This window comes from Rhinopithecus bieti, unplaced genomic scaffold, assembly GCF_001698545.2.
Source record: "Rhinopithecus bieti isolate Rb0 unplaced genomic scaffold, ASM169854v2 scaffold_83527, whole genome shotgun sequence".
NCBI classification, from domain to species: Eukaryota; Metazoa; Chordata; class Mammalia; order Primates; family Cercopithecidae; genus Rhinopithecus; species Rhinopithecus bieti.
In genome coordinates, this window is record NW_016837625.1 from 1012319 (window position 1) to 1037334 (window position 25016).

Below are 25016 nucleotides of genomic sequence, written 5' to 3' on the forward strand. Positions count from 1 at the left end.
ATTCCTTGGTGTCTATAAATATATATCACAATTTCTTTATCCACTCATTGATTGACAGGCATTTGGGCTGCATCTATATTTTTGCAATTGCAAATTGTGCTGCTATAAACATACATGTGCAAGTGATTTTTCCTATAATGACTTCTTTTCCTCTAGGTAAATACCCAGTAGTGGGATTGCTGGATCAAATGGTAGATCTACTTTTAATTCTTTAAGGACTCTCTGCACTGTTTCTCATAGTGCTTATATTAGTTTACATTCCTACCAGCAGTGTAAGTTTTCCCTTTTTACCACATCCCCACTAACATCTATTATTTTTTGATTTTTTGATTATGGCCATTCTTGCAGGAGTAAGGTGGTATTACATTGTGGTTTTGATTTGCGTTTCCCTGATAATTAGTGATGTTGAGTATTTTTTCATATGTAGAACAAATACTTTTTTAAAACTAAGTAGTGTAGTTTGTTTTTAGTAAAACAACACAAAACGGAAAGCTCAGGTACATATCCTATGTTCTAGCAACTCTTTGTTCAGTTATATGTGCACTAGTAATGCAAGACTATGAACCAGGAGATAAGTATAAAAGAGTTCATAGCAGCATTATTCATGATAATCTCAGACTGAAAACAACCAAATTGTCCATAAACAATAAAGTATATAAACGAACTGTGGTATAGTCACAGCGTTGATGCAACCTAGCAATAAAACTTAGAGGAAAAAACTGTAGCCATATGCAACAGTATGTACATATTTCAGAAAATGATATTGCTTCAAAGAATAGAAAACATGTACTTATTATTTTTTTTTTTTTAAGACAGAGTCTCGCTCTGTTGCCCAGGCTGGAGTGCAGTGGCGCAATCTCAACTCACCACAGTCTCCGCCTCCTGGGTTCAAGTGATTCTCCTGCCTCAGCCTCCCAAGTAGCTGGGATTACAGGCATGCGCCATGATGCCCGGCTAATTTTTTTTTGTATTTTTCATAGAGACGGGATTTCGCCATGTTGGTCAGGCTGGTCTCAAACTCCTGACCTCAAGTGATCTGCCCGCCTGAGCCTCAAAGTGCTGGGATTACAGGTGTGAGCCACCATGTCCAACCATCTTATTATTCTTTTCATATGAAATCCCAAATAGGTAAAAAGAAACTAGAGTGTATTTACTTATATGTATGTATATAGAAGAATAAAAGTATAAAGAAAAACACAGGAATGATTAGTATCAACTTCTGGCAGTTCTCCTTGGGGAGGAATGGGGTGGTTGTGTTGGGGGTACTTCTGGACTGCTGATAGGGTTCTATTTCCTTATCTGAGTAGTGGTTATAAAGGTATGTGCGTTAGGCTCTTTTATTAAGCTATATTTTTTTGCTTGAGGTCCTTTTTAGTACATGTATTTAAAATAGTTTTTAAAAGAAAATAAAAATAATGATAAAGATGGCATGGAGATTCTAATAGCTGGTTAATATATACAACTGATAAACGGACTGGACCCTTAACCCAACAATAACTAGCTGGATGTTAGGTAAACTGAGTAGAAGGTATTGAGAAGTCTCAGGGTGAGCCTCACAAAGCCAAAGCTACCAAGAAGGGTAAATCGTATTTCAAGCCAGCAGTTTCCAAGCTATGCTCCCTGAAGTCTGAGAGACGCTGGGGAGATGCCCAAGAGTTGGCTCAGTCAAAAAAGGAACGGGTAGGGCCTCTGCATTTTCATTCTTTCAAAAGCTACTTCATTTGTATCTGTTTTGTAGTCTTTGGTATGCAATTTTCATTGAGGAAAGCATTCTAGTCTTGAAACACACTGCGATAGTGTCTATCAAAATTTTTAATGTACATATTCTTTTGAGAAATCTATGACACAGGAATATTGTAAAATGTACAAAGATGTTCTCCATATTCTTTGTAATCATAGAAACAAAAGAGAGAAGCAACCGAAGTGTTAATTAATTATAAATGTTGTTGTAAGTCTATCTATTAAGGACTGGTAAGCCATGACAATGGAATGCAAAACATCTAGATTAGTAGTTCTTAGCCCTCTAATAGCTAGTGACTACTCTTTATACCAAATATTGTGTAATGCTGCATTTATTATTGTAAAATAAAAATCACAGATAATATAGCCTTCTTTTACAATTTTAAAAAACAAGTGTAATGTTTTAACTAAAATATGAAATAGAAAATAAAAGTAATTTGTATATTAATATCTATGATGGTTCATTTTATGTATCAATTTGGCTGGGCCACAGCATGCTGAGATATTTGGTCAAACATTATTCTGGGTGTGTCTTTGAGGGTGTTTCTGAATGAGATTAACATTTGAATTGGTACAGTGAGTAAAGCAGGTTCCTGGTCCCTAATGTGGGGGAGATTCATCCAGTCAGTTGAAGGCCTGGATAGAATAAAAAGAATGATGCTCCTCCAAGTAGGAAGGAATCCACTCTGCCTGACTTTCTTCAAACTAGGACATGGGTTTTTCTTCCTGCCTTTGGACTTGATCTGAAAGATTGGTTCTTCCTGGGTCTTGAGACTGCCAGTCTCCAGAGTGGGAACTAAACCATCAGCTCTGCTTTTTGAACCTTCAGACTGGAACTACACTATTGGCTCTCTGGGGCCTCCAGCTTGCCAACTCACCTGAAGATCTTGGGACTTGTCAGCCTCAATAATTGTGTGATACATTTTTTCATAATAAATATCTTTATATATGTATGTATTTGTGTGTATATATACAGTTGACCCCTGAACGATATGGGGGTTAGGGGCACTGACCCCCTGACTGTCAAAATATGTGTATAACTTTTAGTCTCCAAAACTTACTTACTAATAGCCTACTGTTGACTGAAAATCTTACTAATAACATAAACAGTTGATTAACACATATTTTGTATGTTATACTGTATTCTTGCAATAACGTAAGCTAGAGAAGAGAAAATGTTATTTAGAAAACCATAAGGAAGAGAAAATATGTTTTCTATTCATTAATTGGGAGGAGATCATCATAAAGGTCTTCATCCTTCATTTTTTTTCACATTGAATAGGATGAAGTGGAAGAGGAAGAAAAAGGGTTGGTCTTGATGTCTCAGGGGAGGCAGAGGTAGAAGAAAATCCATGTATAAATGGGCCTATATACTTCACACCCATGTTGTTCAAGGGTCAACTTAATATATATACATGTATATGCACACATATGTATATGTAATATACATACATACACATACATACATATATACACACATAAACATAATTGGTTATATATCTCTGAAGAACACTGACTAATACAATATCTGTTTCATTATGTAAATACTCAGGCACAATGAAATTAGTAGGTAAAACACTACTTTCTGATGTTTTGGGTCAATGTCTACAAATGCAGACCAGCACAGTTGCATCGGAATCATTCGAAACAAAAGAAAATGCAAATTTTCCTCACATTACAGTAATTGCATTTCTCAAAAAGGTAGGAAGACGTGTACATTTAAATTATGCAAAAACACTTTGTGTTTACTTTTATAGCAGCATAAGGTCTTTGCCTCAAATAATTATAAATGTAGTTTTTCATTTAAATAATTGTCTGGTGAGAGATTCAAAAGTCATGCAGAAGGCTGGACAACTTCTCATTGTGTGGAACTGGTATGAATGTTACCCACTAAAAAGCTGGTAGCATCTTCCAATCATTTCAAACCCAAGCTAAGGAGTAGTACAGCTTCCACTGAGAACCATTGATCCATAAAGGAGGTTTCCAAAATACTAATACTAACACTAATACTGTGTGTGTGTGTGTGTGTGTGTGCGCGCGTAGTCATTTTTGTGGAAAGCCCACAACAACAAATAAACCACTATGAACTGTATTAGTTTTCTAGTGCTGCCATAATGAATTACCACAAACTCAGGGGCTTGAAACAGCAGAAATTAATTCTTTTACAGTTTTAGAGTAGAGAAGTTAAAAGCAAGGTGTTGGCAGAGGTGGTTCCCTCTGAAGGCTCTGCCAGGGAATCAGTCCCATGCCTCTCTTCTAGGTTCTGGTGGCTACAGGCAATGCTTAGTGCTCCTTGACTGACAGATGCTTCACTCCAATCTCTGTCCCGTCTTTCCATGGCTTGTTCTGTCACTTCTTTTTTCTGTTTTACAAGGGCACCTGACATTGGATTTAGGGTCCACCTTAACACAGGATGATCTCGTCTCAAGATCCCCACCTTAATTATATCTGCAAAGACCCTCATTCCAAATAAGGTTACATTCAGAGGTTTGGGGTAGACATGAATTTTGTGGGGATGCTATTTAACCCATTATATATACATGTCCATAGATATATAAAGATATTAAAAAGTGAGGAAGACTATGCCGTCAACTGTCATGTGATAACTACTGGGAAAAGTTTTTTGACTATGTAAAAGGAAATGAAGGGACTTTCACTTTTTATACTCTGCACTTCTGAATTTAATTAAAAACTTTAAATATATTAGAAAACTAGTACTGTTAACTTATTAATAGTTTTGTATTAATTTAATAATTTTAATAATTTAAGAAATCTTTCTTCTTTGCCATAAGCAAAGGATAAGCGAATTGTAAGCAGATATACTACCACAAGAGTCTTTGTCTCAGCTAATGCCTACTAGAAGAACTACATAATAAGAATTAATCTGGAGGCCAGGCGTGGTGGGTCATGCCTGTAATCCCAGCCTTTGGCTGAGGCGGGCAGATCACCTGAGGTCAGGAGTTCGAGACCAGCCTGACCAACACAGCAAAACCCCGTCTCTACTAAAAATACAAAAAAACAACTGGGCGTGGTGGTGTGCACCTGTAATCCCAGCTACTCGGGAGGCTGAGGCAAGAGAACCCGGAGGCAGAGGTTGCAGTGAGCCAAAATCATGCCATTGCACTCCAGCCTGGGCAACAAGAGCGAAACTCTGTCTCCAAAAAAAAAAAAAAAAAAGAATTAATCTGGGGTGCAGAGCTATTGTTTCGTATTTTTATATTGTGTGTTTGTTCGATGGGAAAATATCTTTGACATGCTGAGGAGAACATGTTGTTTTAACCAAGGGGAAGAAAACGAAACTCTGACTTTTAAAGAGGCATCCATGATTGAGTCAAGGGCCAGCTGGCATTGTCAATCAAAGAGCATCCCATCTTCCTGCTGCATGATTAGAGCTGCAATTGCTGGGGCATCTCAGCAGAGAACACTTGTGAAAATGAGTATTTCCTTAGGAAGTTGTAGGTAACAGCGAATTCTTTGTGCTAACTAGTACAAGTACAGGATAGGCTGGTTCAAAAGTGTGGCAGTTGTGTAGCATCATTTGGAAGAGAGGAAATTTTAATTAGAAAAGGGACAAAAATGCAGTGCTGAGGCCATTACTCTTTGAGTTTTGGAATTAATCGGATTTTTCTTCCAGGGCTCATTTCCTGCTTATCTGTATATTGCAGCACATGCCTTGTCCTGTCAAAAGTGACTTCCAAACAAACACATGCAAGGGCAATTTCAGAATCAAAGTTACAGGTATAAGGTGATGTTAAAAGGTCAATATCTATTCTGGGGAATCTTGATTTGCTTTCGATTCTCCATGTTTTGGTACATGAATAAAGTCAGGTTATTTTAAAATTATTTCCAAAGAGTCTTTTAAAAATATTTAAGCTCCAGAGAGTTCAAAGTGCATATACCATTTAATTCTGCTAAAATAAACCATACCCATATGAACTAGAAAAGATCTGGACTTTTATTTTGAGGTTGATTATTTACTGATAACTCAAATAGTGATCTCTTTAATCAAAGGGCATTTGCTTCAAATTGCTTCCATCCATTGTCCTTACCATGAAAGACCGATTGTGCTTTGAACTAGGCTCTTACTTTTTTTTTATTATGGGGGAGATAAAGACAAATCCCAATAAAAGAACCTACACATCAAAGAATTAGCTCTCCAAAAATATTTTCCATTTATACATGTTGGCTGCATGCCAACATCTGTTCAGAAATTGATATGCAGTCTTTTTAATGTACCTTTGCCATTATTAAATGTTATCTATCTTCAAAGAAAATACCAATAGATTGGAAAATAAACTTGAGATGAGGAATTGCATGGAAAAGGCAATGATTTATGGCTATTTGCTTTCTTATGCCTTTGAATTAGGTCCATCAAAACCTTCTCTTTAATCTGAGACTGAGTTTTCAATAATTTATTAACAAATAAAAATACAATTAAGTAGCTAAAATCAAGATATGACAAGGCACTAGAAGTCCAGGTTAACTCCATTGTTTAATATACATACCTTGATTATCCCTTTTTTGGTTATGTCAAATTATACTTCAGATCCTCACCTTAGAAAACTTGTCCACAAGCTAAATTTAGGAATTCAAAAGAGTAGAATATTGATGTTTTTTTCCTTCCTAACAACCCAGAAGAATTTTGAGAATTGAGACTGAGGTCAGAAATGGATGGGAGAAAGATCTTGGGGAGAGGGTGGCAGAAAACCTAGTTGAAGATTTTGTGTGACAGAGAAAGGCTAGGGGACCTGAGACATGATGATATCTAAAATGAAAATCCAAGGGCTTCATTTATCTCCCTAGGAATTTTTTTCATTATCACCAAATCTTTAATATGTCTGATAATTATCATAGCACAGTGATAGTGCTGCTTTAGGGAATAAAGTAGAGGTCTTTCTTCAAATTTGGGGCATTGTCTGATATGGTTTGGCTCTTTGTCCCTACTCAAATCTCATCCTGTAGCTCCCATAATTCCCACATGTTGTAGGAAGTACCCAGTAGGAGATAATCGAATCATGGGAGTGGGTCTTTCCCATTCTGTTCTTGTGGTAGTGAATAAGTCTCATGAGATCTGATGGTTTTAAAAACAGGAATTTCCCTGTACAAGCTCTCTTCTCTTGTCTGCTGCCATGTAAGATGTGACTTTCACCTTCCACCATGATTGTGAGGCCTCCCCAGCCACGTGGAACTGTAAGTCCATTAAATCTCTTTCTTCTATAAATTGCCCAGTCTTGGATATGTCTTTATCAGCTTCATGAAAACTGACTAACACATTGTCTTAGTCCATTCTGGCTGCTACAGCAAAATACCATAAACTAGGTAGCTTATAAATAAAAGAAACTTATTTCTCACAGTTATGGAGGCTAGGAGATGCAAGATCAAGGTGCCAGAAAATTGGATGTCTGGTGAGGGGCCACTTTCATCTTCACAGAATGGTGCCTTTCTGCTATGTTCACATGCGGTAGAAGTGGCAAGGTGGCTCTCTGGGGCCTCTTTTATAAGGGCACTAATTCCATTCATGAGGAAACTGCCTTTGTTAACTAATCACCTTCCAAAGGCCCCTTCTCCTAATACTATCATATTGGGGGTTAGTTTTCAACATATGAATTTGGCAGGGGACACTAACATTCAGACCACATCAGGCTAGATGCCCAGAGGATATTGAGACAGCCAGTAGAGGTGTTGGTAAGATCACTAGAAGAGATGTAGTATTTTAATAGAAGTAGAAATTCAAAACAAAAGAAGATATTTGAAGGCAAACACTCTAGCCTGGCAATCCTCAAAAACACTGGGGAAGACACATGTGGCGTTGATAAAATTACAGTCATATCATCATTCAGCAGAAACTGCTGTGGGTTACAGTTGACTGACAGGCTCCACCTGACTCACCTGGAGCCACAATGGTGCTCACATCCAAGCTATGCTTCCCTGAGCTGCTCTTAGCCAATGATTGAGTACAGTGTGGTTACTTAAACTGGGCAATGCCTATCTGGCATTGGATTCTTCTAACAGCAACCTCTTGGGGTTGCTCTTGGGGTCTCCTTATCAGCCTGGCCATCACTTTCTTTGAACTGCACAGAAGTCTGAGGCTTTTCCTACCCCTTACTTCCTATCATCTATCTTTACCCATGTGTCAGAGCTGCAGTGCAATCTGGAAGCTCTTCCTACCTACTCCTGCTTCCTTCCAATTTATCTTTCCCCCAATAAATCTTTTGCATGTTGACCACATCTTAATGTCTATTTTTTGGAGAACCTGAACTGACACAAGTGGTACCAAGAGTAGGATCTGAGAAAACTGATAATAAGATGGAGTTTGGGACTGGCTCATTCACTGACTAGCTAGCACAAAGCCCTCTGGAATGTGGAAGGCATGGTACAGTCTCTAGCACAAAGTGAGAGCCCAGTTGCTGAATAATTCCTCTATGGTGACTATGTTAGTCCATTTTCACACTGCTATAAAGAACTACCTGACACTGGGTAATTTATGAAGAAAAGAGGTTTAATTAACTCACAGTTCCACATGGCTGGGGAGACCTCAGGAGACTTACAATCATGGAGGAAGGTGAAGGGGAAGCAAGGCATGTCTTACTTGGTGGCAGGAGAGAGTGAAGAACGCCACACACTTTTAAACCATCAGATCTTTTGAAAACTCACTATCAGGAGAACAGCATGGGGGAAACCTCCCCAATGATCCAATCACCTCCCACCAGGTCCCTCACCTAATTTGAGATTTGGGTGGGGACACAGAGCCAAACCATATCAGTGACCTCAGACAATGCCCAGTCAATAGAAATAGTCTTGACAGTGCAATGATTCTGGCATGTGAAAGATATTGGAGAGTAACATCTCCAGGCAGTAGAGTTCCCTTGATATTAATAAGCGGTATCAACACTCTATGATGGAATGAGAACCAGAAGGCAGTTAACAAACCACTAAAGGCTAAGTATGAGAGTCAGAGGGCCTTTCTAACAGCTTAAGAAGAGCTCTTTCTCTTCTGAAATGGAAGAATAAAAACAGCTAAGCAACAAGCTAAAGATATAATACAGTCACAGAGCTCCAGAGATGTTTAAGTCCTCAGCTAAAGTAGTATCCTAGTTGGGAAAACCTGGAACCCTGGAATATGGGATGGTAATATTTGGATGAATGACCTTGTGGAAGTTGGCCCTGCAGAGTCCCCTAAAGCCTCTGGACTTGCACAGGTGGCCCACCCTTTCCTAATAGGCAGCTATCACTCCTCCTGACCTAAATTGCTGCAGAGATCTATCTCTTGCAGCAGATATGCCCCTCAGGAGTTGCTTCCACTTCTTCTCTTGACTGCCAGAATGATAACTAGGGTTAAATCTCCACATGACCTGGCTAAGAATGTGCTATACCTGATAAGGGAATGTATTAATTGGAGTTTTCCAGAAAGAAAGAACCAATAGAAGATAGATAGATGGGTGGATAGATAGGTAGGTAGATAGGTAGACAGGTGGATAGATGAGAGAGAGAGAGTGGGGATTTCTTAGGGGAATGAACCCACATGATTATAGTGACTGAGAAGTCCCACTATAGCCCATCTACAAGTTGGAGATCCAAGGATGCTAGTAGCATGGCTCAGTCTAAGTCCAAAAGCCTTAGAACAAAGGAAGCCAATGGTGTGACTCTGTTCAAAGCTGAAGACCTGGAAACCCAAGAGAACACTGGTACAGTTCCTAGAGTCCAAAGGTCAGGTAACCTGGAGTTCTGATGTCAAGGACTGAAGAAGAAGGGTCTCCCACCTCCAAGAGAACTAACAGTTTCACCTTTCCCCTGACTTTTTGTTCTGTCTGGACCCCCAGCTGATCAGATGGTTCTCACCCACATTGAGGGTGGATTTTCCCCAGCTTAATCTGCCAACTCACATACCAATCTTCTCTGGAAATACCCTCTCAGACACACCCAGAAATAATGCTTTATGAGCTATCTAGATATCCTTTAATCCAGTCAAGTTTACACCTAAAATTTAACATCACAGAGAGTAGAAATTATACCCTGAAAGAGTAATAACAATTAGTTAGCACGTGCCATTCAAAATGAGATTACCCCTGGAGTTGGATTTTGAAGATATCTGACCAAGAGAGTTGATACAAAAGAATGTTTAAGTGAGAGTTTATTTACTTTAGGGTTCCATCTCAGGATATACAATTTAATGCCCTAGTTAAGGCCCTAGGGGATCATGCAAACTCACTGTTAAGACTGACTCCTAGAAGACTAGAGAATGTGATGATTGACCCCTAGTTTAGTGGAAAGGCCTGAGTTACTTTGGCAAGCAACGGAGATGAGAAAAACAAAATATAGAGGCTGGTGGAAGTGGGCATGCTGGAACAGACGTATCACACGAAGCCAGAACACCCACCAGAAGATATGTTTAACCTGTCGCACCTTCAGATTTGTCTACTTACACTGAGACCACACTTCTTTTGGACTGTTCCCAGTCAATAGCTAAGTATAGTGTGGGTATTGGATCTGGGTCTGCCCAATGATGATTTCTTCTAACAGGAAACCTTTGCTCAGAGATTTCTCATTGGCCTAGCCAAGACTTTCTCAGAACTGCACTGAAGTCTGGTGTCTTCCTACCTAATCCTTCCTTCTTGCTCTCATTGCATAGATCTTAGGCCTCGATTTCACTCTGAAGTATCTCACTACTTATTTCTGCTCCCTTCTCACTTCATTCTTCACAAGCATTTTCCTCAATGGGTATCTTGCATGTTTAATCCTGTCTTGGTCTGCTTCTCAGAGGATGTGAGTTGCCAAAGCACATAACTCAGTTGCATATGATGAGGGAATCAAATTACTATTTTGATATATAAGAATACTAGAAGGCTGGTTGATTTAAGGATTATCAGATCATATTAATTATCGTATCTCTCACAGCCACGATATCTTTTGCATTTTTAAAGTAATAAAGATATGAGGCTCGATTAGGATGATGGAAAGGTCAAAATGCTAATCCTGCTTCTATTGGTAGCAACCTTAAAACACACTGAAAGAATAAAAAGATTCTAGGGATACTGCCATTGATTATGTCCTTTTCCTGTATTCCCAACCCTCTCACATACAGTACCTTACACATTATGTATGTTGGTACTATTTGTAAACAACACGTAGTTGGATCTTGCTTTTATCAAATCTGACTGTCACTACCTTTTGATGGGGTATTTAGATTATTTCAATTTAATGTACTTATTAATATATTTGGACTTACATTTGCTATTTGTTTTTCATATATTCCTCATTTTTTTGTTCTTCCATCTTCCTTGACTTTTGTGTTAAATAATTTTTTAACTTACCATTTTAATTTCCTTGCTTTTAAAATTTATATTTTGATTTATTTTCTTAGTGGTTAGTCTTGTGATTAAGATATGCATCTTACCTTACCACATGTACTTTAGATCAATACTAATTTAATTCCAAGAAAATATAGAAACTTTGCTTCCATATCATCCTATTCCCTACCCACTCCTTTGTGATATCATTGTCATATCTTACATATATATAATACATTCAAAATCCAATGTTAAAATTGTTGCTTTATGCTATCCTGTGTATTCTAAGCAAATTAAAAGGTGATATGAGAAAAATATATTTATGGAATCTTTTATATTAACCCACATTTTGCCACTTCTGGTGTTCTTCATTTCTTTCTGTGGATTTGAGTCACCATCAGGAATCATTTTCTTTTAGTCTAAATAGTTTCCTTTGATGGTTTTGTATTTCCTTGTAAGACATTGGTTGTTTGCAGTCAAATCTCTAAATCTTTGTCTCAGAATGTCTCAATTTCATACTCATTCTAAAGCATAGATTTGATGAATATAGAATTATTGGTTAACAGGTTTTTTTTCTCTCTCTTTCCGCATTTTGTTATTGCACTGCACTCTGGCCCCCATCGTTTCAGAAGAGAAGTCAGTTGCTATTTACTGTGGTTTTCTTGTACATGAGTCATCTTTTTCTTACTGTTTTCATGATTTTATCTTTGTCTTTGGCCTTTAATAGTCTGTCTAGGATATAGCTAGGTATGCTTGCTTGGGCTTTGTTGAGCTTCTTGGATGTGTAAACTAATGTTTTTCATCCAATTTGGGAGGTTTTAAACCTTTATTTTCTTAAATGCTTTTATGTTTGTTTCTATCCCCTCCTTCTTGGCCGCTCATTACATTTATGTTGGTATGCTAGGTGTTGTCCATATTTATTCAGCTTTGTTCATTTTTCTTCAGTAATTCTTGTATCTCTTTTCTTCAGATTTGATCATTTATACTGATTTATCTTAAAGTTCATCGATTCTTCTGCCATATCAAATCTCATGTCAAATACTTGTAGTGAATTTTTCAACCTGGTTACTGTGCTTTCCAACACTAAAATTTCCACACACAAAACATTCCTGTCTTATGATTGAGAATCTCCATTTGTTTGTTCATTGTTGTCATATGTTAAACACGGTTTTCTCTATTTCTTTAAGCATTTATATTAGCTGCTTTGAAGTCTTTTCTGCTAAATCCAATACCTGGGAACACTTGGAGTTTTTATTGACTGCTATATTTCCCGAGTATTGGTCACATTATCCTGTTTCTTCATGTGTCTCGTTTTTGTTGAAATCCGGACAGTTTATATAATACATTGAAGCAGCTCTGGATTCTGATTTTATTCTCCCTGCAACCTGTTTTGAGAGTTTTTTTTTTTTTCTTTGTTGAGTAACTTACCTAGGCTACATCTATGAAACCTGTTTGCTTTGTGATTTGTGACTGCTGACATCTCTGCTTAATGTTTTCTTTTGTTTCATTTCATTTCATATTTTAGTTTTATTTTTAAGCTTGCTTCCTTGGAGCTGCCCCTGTGTCTATGTTGCTTTGATTAGACCTTGGCTGGACAGAGGTCGTCCTCATCCACATCAAGCCAATAAATTTGTGTGTGAGCAAAGGAAGGATCATCTAAAGTTTATGCCATTTTCAAGTACGCCTAGGCTTTTACTCTGCTGGACCCTTTTGTGTCTTCTATACACATGTGTTCAGCTTCAGGGTTGGCCAGGCATGTGTAGTTAGCTCGAGTTTTCTCCATTATCTTCTGCACATGAACACAATTAAGCAAAGAATATGCCTTCTCCAACCTTCTACAACTCGAGGCTTGTAGAACTGTGAGCTTTCCCTAGTCCACAACTGTATGGGATTTTCATTTGTACTGACATCACTGATGAGCGTGGGCTTTTCCCATTACACCAAATGGAGTGAGCCCCTCACCAGTCAGAAAAACTATTGTCCTTTATGACCTGCCCTGCCCTGGAAAATCTCCTTGTTGGCTGAGTGTGGGAAGATATGAGAGTAGCCCAAGTTCAGAACACCAGAGATTTCCAGTGTTCCTAACCAAAGGTAAGTTGATTTTCAGATATAAATGCTTCTCAGATTGCTCCACGCCTTTGTTCATTTCCAGATTGCTAAAATAATTATTTTTGCCAATTTTGTCCAGCTTTATAGTTGCTTTCTAGGGAGAGGATTTACCAGTCTCTTCACTTGGCAATAGCTGGGAGCCTCATCTCTACAACAGCTTTTTAATTGCTATTTATGATCCTAGTCTTTCTCTTCTCCGAACTCCATACTGACATCTAAATAATCACTCTAAAATATTATACAGATCTAATTGTCTCTCTCTTATAACTTAAATCGTTCAATGACTTTTCATTTTCCACAGAATAAACTCCTTATAAGACCCAGCATAATCTGGATCCTGCTTGCTTCTCTTTTTCATCACTACCCTCTAAAACCCTTTGCTCTGACCAGACTGAACATCACTCATGCCATACTTTCTTTTATCCCCGGGACTCAGCATGTATTTCTTCTCCTTGCAATGCTCACAGCCTAACTCAGACTCCCTCTTTCCTCCTAGGTCTTATTTTCCTGACTGACTCCTACTGACCCTTCACATTTCAGTTTAGATATCATTTTCTGCCAGGATCACCTTTACCATACCCCACTTCATTCTATAGTTTATGTTCCTATAATCTGCTGTATTTTCCTGATTCTAGACTTGATTACACTGTTGTTGCCATTGCTGTCTAATTATGTCCTCCACTAGAATACCAATTCCATGGGTGCAGAAACTGAAGCTTTATGTTTATTGTATTATTATTATTATTATTATTATTTGAGATGGAGTCTTGCTCTGTAACCCAAGCTGGAGTGCAATGGCGCAGTCTCTGCTCATTGCAACTTCCACCTCCCGGGCTCAAGCTATTCTGCCTCAGCCTCCCAAGTAGCCGAGATTACAGGCACATGCCAAAACACCCAGCTAATTTTTGTATTTTCAGTAGAGACAGGGTTTCACCATGTTGGCCAGGCTGGTCTCAAACTCTGGACCTCAGGTGATCCGCCTGCCTCAGCCTCCCAAAGTGCTGGGATTATAGGCATGAGCAACTGTACCCGGCCCCATCATTGTATTCTTAGCACTGAGACCAATGTCTGTTAGACTCTGCAAACACTTTTTAATTGATAACAAATGATTGAGAGCCTGATTAGATCAGAGGCCAGCAAACCTTTTCTGTAAAGGTCCCCAGTAGTAAATATTTTAGGCTCTGCAGATCACAAAAATCCCATTGTAAGTATTTCACTTCTGCTATTAACGTATAAATGCAGCCATAGAAAATATGTAAATGAACAAGCATGGCTTTGTTCCAGTAAAACTTTATTCATATAAAGCCAACATCTGGCCTGCAGGCTGTAGTCTGCAAATACCTGGATTAAATGAACAAAGGAAAGAACAGTAGGTGACTTTAAAATGTTTCAATTAATTGAAATAAACTCTGGCTTGTAATTCTTCTGTAAATAATTAAAATCTATTTTCTTTACCTTTGATCTAATCAAGAAAAAAGTCATTAGCATTTTCTACGTAACAGTCCACTATCAGAAATAACAATTATGTCATTTTATATTTTAGTATTCACAAAAGACTGTCACTTGGGTCACAGATGATGTTGAGTTCTTTGTCTCTCTACATTTAATCTTCTGTCTTTTCTTACTTTTTATTATTTCACATAATCCATGTCACTAAATTAGTCAAAGAAATTGATATGGCTTGGCTCTGTGTCCCCACCCAAATCTAATGTTGAATTACAATTCCCAATGTTGGGGGAGGGACCTGGTGGGAGGTAATTGGATCATGGTGGTGGATTTCCCCCATGCTGTTCTCATGATAGTGAGTGAGTTGTCATGCAATCTGATGGTTTAAAAGTGTGTGGCACTTCCCCCTTCACACTTGCTCCCTCCTGCCACTGTGTGAAGAGGTGTTTGTTTCCCCTTTTCCTTCCACCATGATTGCAAGTTTCCTGAGGCCTCCTCAGCCATGCCTCCTGTACAGCCTGTTGAACTGTAAGTCAATTAAACCTCTTTTCTTTATACACTACCCCTCATCAGGTAGTTCTTTATAGCAATATTAGAATAGACTAATATAGAAAACTGGTACCAGAGAAGAGGGGAATTCTTATAAAGATATTTGAAAATATGGAAGCAACTTTGGAACTGGGTAACAGGCAGAGGTTGTAACAGTTTGGTGAGCTCAGAAGATGGAAAGATGAGGGAAAGTTTGGAACTTTATACAGACTTGTTGAATGATTATAACCAAAATGGTGATAGTGTTATGGACAGTGAAGTCCAGGCTGAGGAGGTCTTAGATGGAGATGAGGAACTTATTGGGAACTGGAGTAAAGGTCACTCTTGCTATGCTTGCAGAGAGACTGGCAGCATTGTGCCTCTGCTCTAGAGATCTGTGGAATTTTGAACTTGAGACAGATGATTTTGGGTATCTGGAAGAAGAAATTTCTAAGAGCAAAGCATTAAAGATATGACCTGACTGCTTCTAACAGCATACACTCATATGCATTTGCAAGAAGATGTTCTGAAATTGGAACTTATATTTAAAAGGCAAGCAGAGCATAAAAGTTTGGAAAATTTGCAACCTGGCCATGGGGTAAGAAAGAAAAACCTATTTTCTGGGAAGAAATTTAAGCCAGCTGTAGAAGTTTTCTTCAGTAGAGAGGAGCCCAATGTTAATACTCAAGACAATGGGGGAAATGCCTCCAGGGCATTTCAGAGACCTTCACAGCAGCCCCTCCCATCACAGGCCTGGGGCCTAGGAGGGAAAATGGTTTCATGGGCCAGGCCCAGGGACCTGCTACTCTGTGCAGCTTCTGGACATGACAGTCTGCTTTGTGGCCATGCAAGCTCCAGCAGTTATTAAGATGGGCCAAAGTACAGCTCAGGCAATTGCTTCAGAGGGTTCAAGCCCCAAGCCTTAGTGGTTTCCATGTGGTGTTGGGCCTGTGGGTATGCAGAAGGCTAGAGTTGAGGTTTGGGAGCGTCTGCCTAGATTTCAGAGGATGTGTGGAAACACCCGGATGTCCAGGCAGAAGTTTGCTGCAGGGGTGGGGTCCTCGTAGAGAACCTCTACTTGGGCAGTACAGAGGGGGAAATGTGGGGTTGGAGCCCCCACACAAAGTCCCCACTGGAGCACTACTTAGTAAAGCTGTGAGAAGAGAACCACCATTCTCCAGACCCCAGAAGGGTAGATCTATTGACAGTTTGCATTGTGTGCCTGGAAAAGCCACAGACATTCAATGCCAGCCCATGAAAGCAGTTGCAGGTTTTGTACCTTGTGGAGCCACAGGGGCAGACCAGTCCAGGCCTTGGAAGCTCACACCTTGCATCATTGTGCCCTGGATGTGAGACATAGAGTCAAAGGAGATTATTTTGGAGCTTCAAGATTAAATGACTGCCCTGCTGTGTTTTGAACTTGCATGGGGCTGCAGGCCCCTTTGTTTTGGCCAGTTTCTTCCATTGGAATGGGAGCATTTGCTCAATGCCTGTACCCACATTGCATCTTGGAAGGACTAACTTTATATTTTTCAGGCTCATAGGCAGAAGGGACTTGCCTTGTCTTAGATGAGACTTTGGACTTCGAGTTTTGGGTTAATGCTAGAATGAGTTAAGACTCTGGGGGACTATTGGGAAGGCATGATTGGTTTCAAAATGTGAAAAGGACATGAGGTTTGGTGGGTGGAGCCAGGGGTGGAAATATATGGTTTGGCTGTGTCCCCACCCAAATCTCATTTTGAATTGTAATCCCCACCTGTTGAGGGAGGGACCTGGTGGAAGGTGATTGGATCATGGGGGAAGTTTCCCCCATGCTGCTCTCATGATAGTGAGTTGTCATGAGATCTGATGGCTTAAAAGTCTATGGCACATCCCCCTTTGCTGTCTCTCCTGCTGCCATGTGAAGACATGCTTGCTTCCCCTTCTCCCTTCTGCCATGACTATAAGTTTCCTGAGGCCTCCTAGCCATGCTTCCTGTATAGCTATAAAACTGTGAATCAATTAAACCTATTTTCTGCATAAATTTCTCAGTCTCAGGTAGTTCTTTATAGCATTGTGAGAATGGACTAATATGGAAATCAAGATAGTTATTTTATATGGCTAAAGGGTAGTAGTATCTCCAGTACACTGAGTTTAGTAGTCAAGAATTATGAAGAAATATGCCAATTTAAAAATAAAAACTTAGTATATTGAGTCTTTGTCTATCTGCCATATCATGTTTTATATTTGGCACTGTTTCTTTTTCTTGATTTTGACTGCTTCATAATACCATATTTAACATTAATGTATTTACTTTTTAAACAATGCAGTTAATAAAATAAATAAGAATTGGTGCATTATTAGATGATACCTGCATTTTAACAATCATTGTGTTCTGTTATATGAATTGACATGTATAATTATAAAGAAATTCTACTTTAGTTAAGAAATAATTTTATAATTACTAGCAATTATGTAGTATTGTGGGGACTATTCATTATATTCTTTATAAAACTGGATTAGCATTTCCACTTTTGATCAGGTGTTGGTCTTTTGCCCTAAATGTACATGCAAAAGGAAGCAGAATATTGAAATTAATAAGAAACATCTGAATACACTTAAATTCATTTTATTTATGGACTTTAAAAATTAGCCTTCTCTGATTTCTTGTCCAAGAAGTGTTTAGTCACTTAAGAAATAAGATGTCTTATTCAGCATTCTTGTTAAACATATTTTTTAATGAAACAAAAAGTTTTCTTAACTACTTTGTAGATTTTTTCAAATTATTTAGATGCAATTTTTTCATTTTCTTTTTTTTCTTTTTCTTTTCTTTTTTTTTTTTTTTTTTTTTTTGAGATGAATTCTCTCTCTGTCACCCAGGTTGGAGTGCAGTGGCATGATCTCCACTCACTGCAAGCTCCACCTCCCAGGTTCATGCCATTCTCCTGCCTCAGCCTCCCGAGTAGTGGGGACTACAAGCACCTGCCACCAAGCCTGGCTAATTTTTTTATTTTGTGTTTTCAGTAGAGACAGGATTTCACCATGTTAGCCAGGATGGTCTCGATCTCCTGACCTCGTGATCTGCCCTCCTCGGCCTCCCAAAGTTCTGGGATTACAACCATGAGCCACTGTGCCTGGCCTAGATGCAATCTTTTACTAGTAAAGAAACATGTATTGACAGTTAATGTAACTGGAATTTTATTATTGGTGTCAAGAAAAATCTGATGCCATATGTGAACTCACCTTTTGGGAAAATTTCATGAAAGACTGAAGGGGAGCAAGGATTGATTACCTGGATAATCTTGCCTCTAGCAATCTTGGGCAAAAGGCCAATGATCTTGCATTTACATCAGGTACTTCAAGATCAACTGATTCATGATGGGTAGCTGACTTGATTATTTGTTTTATCTTAGTGGTTCATTTAATTCTACTCATTCGAGTTTAGTAGAAAGCTTTTCTAAAAACATAGCAATTAGTCTTGGAAAATTGCATAAATAAAAATATTTATCTCAACATGAGATTTAATAAATATTGCATTATGGAATGAAGAGTTTCTAATTAAAAGGGAGACTACATGCCTTAATCTGCACACAAAAGTATCTGAGAACCAACTGGAATGCTATCTGTATAAATTCACCAGCATATACAACAGTACAAATAGGCTGCTTCTTCCAAATGAATTTGTATGCACACAAATTGAGATAATGTTCCCTATCTCACAATGGCATTTCTGAAATCTCTATCTTAATAGTTATCACTTACAAAAAGAATTTTATGGTCAATTACATTGTGACATCCTCAGATAAACAGAATAAGGTAGTTGGCTTTCTTTCCAACTATTTCTCAGATCCATCTACTTTCTTTCCAACTGCTTCTTGGTGGAACTTCCCAGATTCATGAATATGCCAAAATGTACAGTGGACTGTCAAGAGAGGTGCATAGTATATATTTTATAACTTATTTGGCCATGGAACACCATTTTCCTCTAAATACCCATTATCACAATGAGTAATTTTTCCTTTAAAAAATAAGATCGGAAGACTCTTTCATAATGCAACTTTCTAATAACTGCTTATGATCACTTATATCCTATTTTCTTATTGTTTTTGTGGCATCTTAAAAAATAATTTTGAACTTACAGTAAAGTTGCAATAATCATACAAAATAATCTTGTTTACTCTTTGCCCAGATTTCTCAATTGTTAACATTTTGTCACATTATTTTTTCCTTCTCCTCTCTCTTTTCCTCCCCTGCCCCTCTCTATCCTGTCCCTCATGAACCATTTGAATGCAGTACCTTGTTACCCCAGTGACCAGCACGGTGGCCAAAACACAATAGGAATTTATTAAACAATTGATGATTAGTGAATAACTTCTTTCAAAATTATATCTAAACAAAGTTTAAGAGGCCACCCTGGAACAATATTTAAGTGTGAAGTTTTTATCTATTATGAAAGGCCAGCAAATCAATTTTAAAAGTGAGAAATATCATCTTACTATTTACTAACAATTACAGTTTTTGGAAGTTTCCAAACCAAGAATCAGAAGAAACCCATGATTATATATGTATATTTTTTTCTGACTTATGGATGTGCTTAGGTAGTGATCCAAAGCCAGATACCTTGTCTGGAAGGAGGAAGGTATGTTCAGCCCTGTGGTTTCAAGCTAGCTGGTACACTTAAAAGCTGCATGGCTCTCTGAAAGAGTTATTGAATTCTGTTGGTTAGATCTTTTCTGTGATCCTTTTTTCTGTGCATAACTGTGCTTTCTCACTTTCTCCTTCACTTTATGTTTTTCCATCCAGAATAAGTTTTATACTAGTATTAGTACATTTAAAGCTGAGAATGACTTATTTGTCCCAGGAAAAAAACCCACAATGTATAATGGTTACATCCAACCAGTTATGATTTCAAGTAAATCTATCTCTAATCAGCCTGGAGAATAAGAACAATGTTGATTGTGCAAAGTAGAGGTTATAGACGCCTATAAAATGTGACAGTGAGGAATATAATGTTGTTTGTACTTGCTTTTTTGTTGTTGCTGTTTTTTGTTTGTTTGAGAAGGAGTTTCGCTCTTGTTGCCCAGGCTGGAGTGCAATGGCATGATCTCGGCTCACTGCAACCTCCACCTCCCAGGTTCACGCGATTCCCCTGCCTCAGCCTCCCAAGTAGCTGGGATTACAGGCATATGCCACCATGCTGGGCTAACTTCTTGTATTTTCTTAGTAGAGACGGGGTTTCATCACGTTGGTCAGGCTGGTCTGAAACTCCTGACCTCAGGTGATCCGCCCATCTCGGCCTCCTAAAGTGCTGGGATTACAGGTGTGAGCCACCACGTGAGGCCTTGTACTTGTTTTGAGATAATGAACTATTCTTTTATTTATGTTCCTTTCCTCCTCTCCACCTATATCCAAATATTTATGGACAGGTCCAATATCAGTACTTTTCTTTAAGAAGTACAATTTCATGTTAGAGAACAGTGTAGGGAACAAGCAAGAGGCATGATGAACTGCCTGAAGCTTTGCTTTGGGTTTGCTTAAATACCATGTCATAAATTCTGCAGTTTCCTTTCCTTGAGAGTATGTCCCTCCCAGTTTTTGCTATTTGAGAGCAAGGATCTGTGGCCACAGGTTTTCTACACTGTGCTACCCTCCCTCTTTTTCTTACTTCATCTCAACAATCTCCGGCCACAGATTTTCTATGCCATTGCCACTCTCCCTCTTTTTCTTTCCTTATCTCATAATCTCTAGCCTTTATAGAATAATAATAATCGTATATTAGACATATGGAATATCAGTGCAACTACTTTTTCAGCTGAAATCACCTTCTCTGCTATTCTCATTCTAAGCAAAGGAACAGAATATGTATTAGTCTGTTCTCATGCTGCTAATAAATACATGCCCAAGACTGGGTAATTTATAAATAAAAGAGATTTAATTGACTCACAGTTCCACATGGCTGGGGACTTCACCATCATGGCAGAAGGCAAATGAGGAGCAAAGTCACATCTTACATGGTGGCAGGCAAAAGGGCTTGTGTTGGGGAACTCCCCTTTATAAAATCATCAGATCTCATGAGACTTATTCACTATCACAAGAACAATATGCGAAAGATCCATTCCCATGATTCAATTATCTCCCCCAGGTCCCTCCCACAACACGTGAGAATTATGGGAGCTACAATTCAAGATGAGATTTGGATGGGGACACAGCCAAACCATATCAATGTCTTTCAGGACTGTGATACTAAGGAAATCTCTTTTTGACTCAAGGTGTATGAAGCCATGAGCCATCTTTCAGTCTCCTTTCTAGTCTTAGACCAGCTCTCACAGTATTTCATAGATAGTGTTTTAAAGTTTGGCTATATAGTTTGTGGCATTGACAAATTGTCAATCACATTTTGTCTCTGCTGTTTTCATTTTTAGACAACAGACAGCAAAAATTTAAGATGTTAATTGATGGAAGTTCTGGATCCCTATTCTAAAGTCAATCCTGAAGACACCACAGAAGTGAGAGGGAAAATGGTACATCTAAGAAGATACTGGAAAAACTAAAAAGTCTCTGAGGAGACAGCAGTTGGCTGGTTCCCAGATTCCAGCTGAAATGATAGCCTAGGAGAGGAAAGGGCAGGGGGTCACAGATGGAGGAAGTATGGGTGTAGAAGGAGGGCCCTGAGAGGCGGAGGTTGCAGTGAGCTGAGAACCCGCCACTACACTCCAGCCTGGTGAGAGAGCAAGACTCTATCTCAAAAATAAATAAATAAATGAATAAATAAATGAAATTAATTAATTAACTTTTAAAAAAGAAGGAGGGCCCTGAGTTTATCTTGCCTTCTCTGTTACAACTTGAGACAAAATGAGAAACCTAGATCAGTGTGAGTAACACAAAGGCAGTGTTTGAGCCCAGGGGAAATGGGGAGGAATAAAATAAGTGCAAACAATTGAGTTGGCCCTGGACTCCCCCACCTCCCCTGCCTCTCCCGCTGTTCCACACTCCAAGAACAAGTAATTACAACTGAGAAAGACAGTTGCAAAAAAGAAGAGTGTTGGAGTACAGGGATGGGCAGCCCTCAGAGAGGAGGCTGGGGTAGCAAATGGGAGGCAAGATTGTGTAGTCTTTAGTATTTCTTAAGATTATTGTGCATTCCCTTTATGCATTCTCTTTAAGGCTGGGGACAAGAATAGACTTCTCTACCTTCGATCCTGATCAACATTGTGTTGGAATCCTAGCCAGTGAAATATGGCAATAAATAAGAGGTTAAAGATTGGAAGTGGAGAAAGTAAAATGAAATGAAAACAATAAGATCATTTACATTTGAAAAAGTTTCATCAACTAAAAATCTGTTAGAACTAATAAGAGAGTGTAGTGAGTTTTCTTAGCCCATGCTGTTTCTTTACACCAGCAATAATTAACTAGAAAATGCAGTAGAAATGCATTATCCGCCGGGCGCGGTGGCTCACGCCTGTAATCCCAGCACTTTGGGAGGCCGAGGCGGGCGGATCACAAGGTCAGGAGATCGAGACCACAGTGAAACCCCGTCTCTACTAAAAATACAAAAAATTAGCCGGGCGCGGTGGCGGGCGCCTGTAGTCCCAGCTACTCAGGAGGCTGAGGCAGGAGAATGGCGTGAACCCGGGAGGCGGAGCTTGCAGTGAGCTGAGGTCCGGCCACTGCACTCCAGCCTGGGCGACAGAGCGAGACTCTGTCTCAAAAAAAAAAAAAAAAAAAAAAAAATGCATTATCCGTAAGAGCATTTTAAGAAATCTGAGGTACATATTTATAGAAAGTAAACACTTTATTTTTCTTCTGCCATTCTTTTTCTATTTTATACTGGTTATATAATGTGGTTATAATGGTTAACATTAAAATGTTTCATAATTTCCTCGATATCAAAGCAGAGTTGTTACTGTACTAGAAGAGGAATGAACAGCACCCAGAAATGGAAATAATCTTAAAAAAATCCACAGAACTTTTATAGACAAAATTTAAAAACATTATTGTAGGACATATAAGAAAGCCTAAATAGAGAGCCATACTGTATATTGTAACGATGTGAATTATCCCAAGATCGTTCTATAAATTCAATGTCATTTTAATAATAAATCCAAGAGTATTTNATGTGGTTATAATGGTTAACATTAAAATGTTTCATAATTCCTCGATATCAAAGCAGAGTTGTTACTGTACTAGAAGAGGAATGAACAGCACCCAGAAATGGAAATAATCTTAAAAAAATCCACAGAACTTTTATAGACAAAATTTAAAACATTATTGTAGGACATATAAGAAAGCCTAAATAGAGAGCCATACTGTATATTGTAACGATGTGAATTATCCCAAGATCGTTCTATAAATTCAATGTCATTTTAATAATAAATCCAAGAGTATTTTTGAGGCTTTTATCAAATCCATTAAAATGTATATGGAAAATAAAATCCCACTGATAAAATCCTGCAGGGACCTGTCTTATAATAAGAATCAGATCTTTACTGTATTCAAACTTAACCTATCTGAATAGGCAATCTTACATTCCCATTTTACTCCTTGAAGATTTTCAACCATTTATGGTACCAATTACCACACGGGCCAGTCTTTTTAGTTGACAACAACAGAATTCCCTCTATTTTGAGCAGTAAGAGGTTTATTAAAGGGTATGAATAGCTCACAGAATCATTGGAAGGGCTCACAAAACAGACTCTACACTGAGCATCCACCATGTCTGTCTTGACACCCTTATCAGCATCCATGCACATTCTCTTCCTCATTCTCAAATTTTGAAGAAACAGCATGTTCTTACCTAATATAATGCAACTAACCTCACACAAACAAAAATGTATTCAACTTTCCTGCAAAAGGATATACCAAAATCTCAACATTTTAAAACAATATGCCACTTTATGACCATTAAATTATCAAAAACTAGAAAGGCACTATCAAATATTAATGAGAAGGTAGGGAAACAGAAACTCTCATGTACTGTTGGTGAAAGAGTAAACTGACTTGGTTGTCCTAGAAAGCAAGAGTAGGTACTAAAGTACTCAGCAAAATTAAGAATGTATATATGACAATGGAATTTCACTCCTGGATTTATATCCTAAGGAAATTCTTTTATAGTCTTTCTATAGACTCATAAAAAGACTATAAAAGGATATTCATCATCATGTCTCTTGTTACAGTGAGGAGTTGGAGGTTACACTGTGAAATCATGAAGAGAAAATGGCAGATGCACACCACAGAAGCAACACATTTGATGCACATAGAACAACATGGGTAAATCTTAAAGGCATAATGTTGTCTCACAAGTAAGAAACAGAATACCGTCTATATCACAGTGCCATTTTGTAAGTTAATACACACATACAAAATGTGTACTTATAAGTATCTAGTCATACAACAGGGCACATATCAAGCACATTGAAAGAGGTAACCATGTAGTACAGAGAATGAAAGTGGGAATAAGAAATAAAGTAGAGAAAAATAAAAAGTAATGATGAACCTTGCATGTGTATGTTAGGATGGTGAACTCCACACAAACAAATGGGATTAGTTCAACTCCACACCTGATGCTTTGGGTTAGTTGGGTTTTTGTTGTTGTTATTGTTTTTTTTTTTTTTTTTTTTTTTTTTTTTTTTTTTTACAGTGGAGCTATTCTGTGATTATGGCATCCCATTTTCCCCAGTTAATTATAATAATTAAAATTTTAAAAATTGCTCTGAAGGTACAGATGTATTTTAATTTTGAAAATAGTCGTGACTCATCTATGTCTCTAAGGAGACTTCACCAAATCTTCAGGCTTATTCCTCTCCAAGGTGCTTATTTTCTTGATTCCATCTAATCTTGGCAAAGGAAAGGGAAGGTTAGAACAATCTTTCAAAACTTTAAAAATGGTTCGAATTGCTCTACATTTAGACAAAGTTACTGGTTACTTAA

At 38.2% G+C, this 25016-nt stretch overlaps 1 long non-coding RNA gene across 1 annotated transcript in view; it reads left to right on the forward strand.

Moving 5' to 3' along the window:
• Positions 1–21517: 21517 nt before the first annotated feature.
• The window catches only part of LOC108524779 (uncharacterized), a 67267-nt gene continuing 63768 nt past the window's right edge, over positions 21518–25016 (forward strand). The window contains exons 1-2 of the long non-coding RNA XR_001884124.1: positions 21518–21610; positions 24263–24356. This is a non-coding gene — a long non-coding RNA (uncharacterized LOC108524779). The remainder of the gene's footprint in view (positions 21611–24262; positions 24357–25016) is intronic.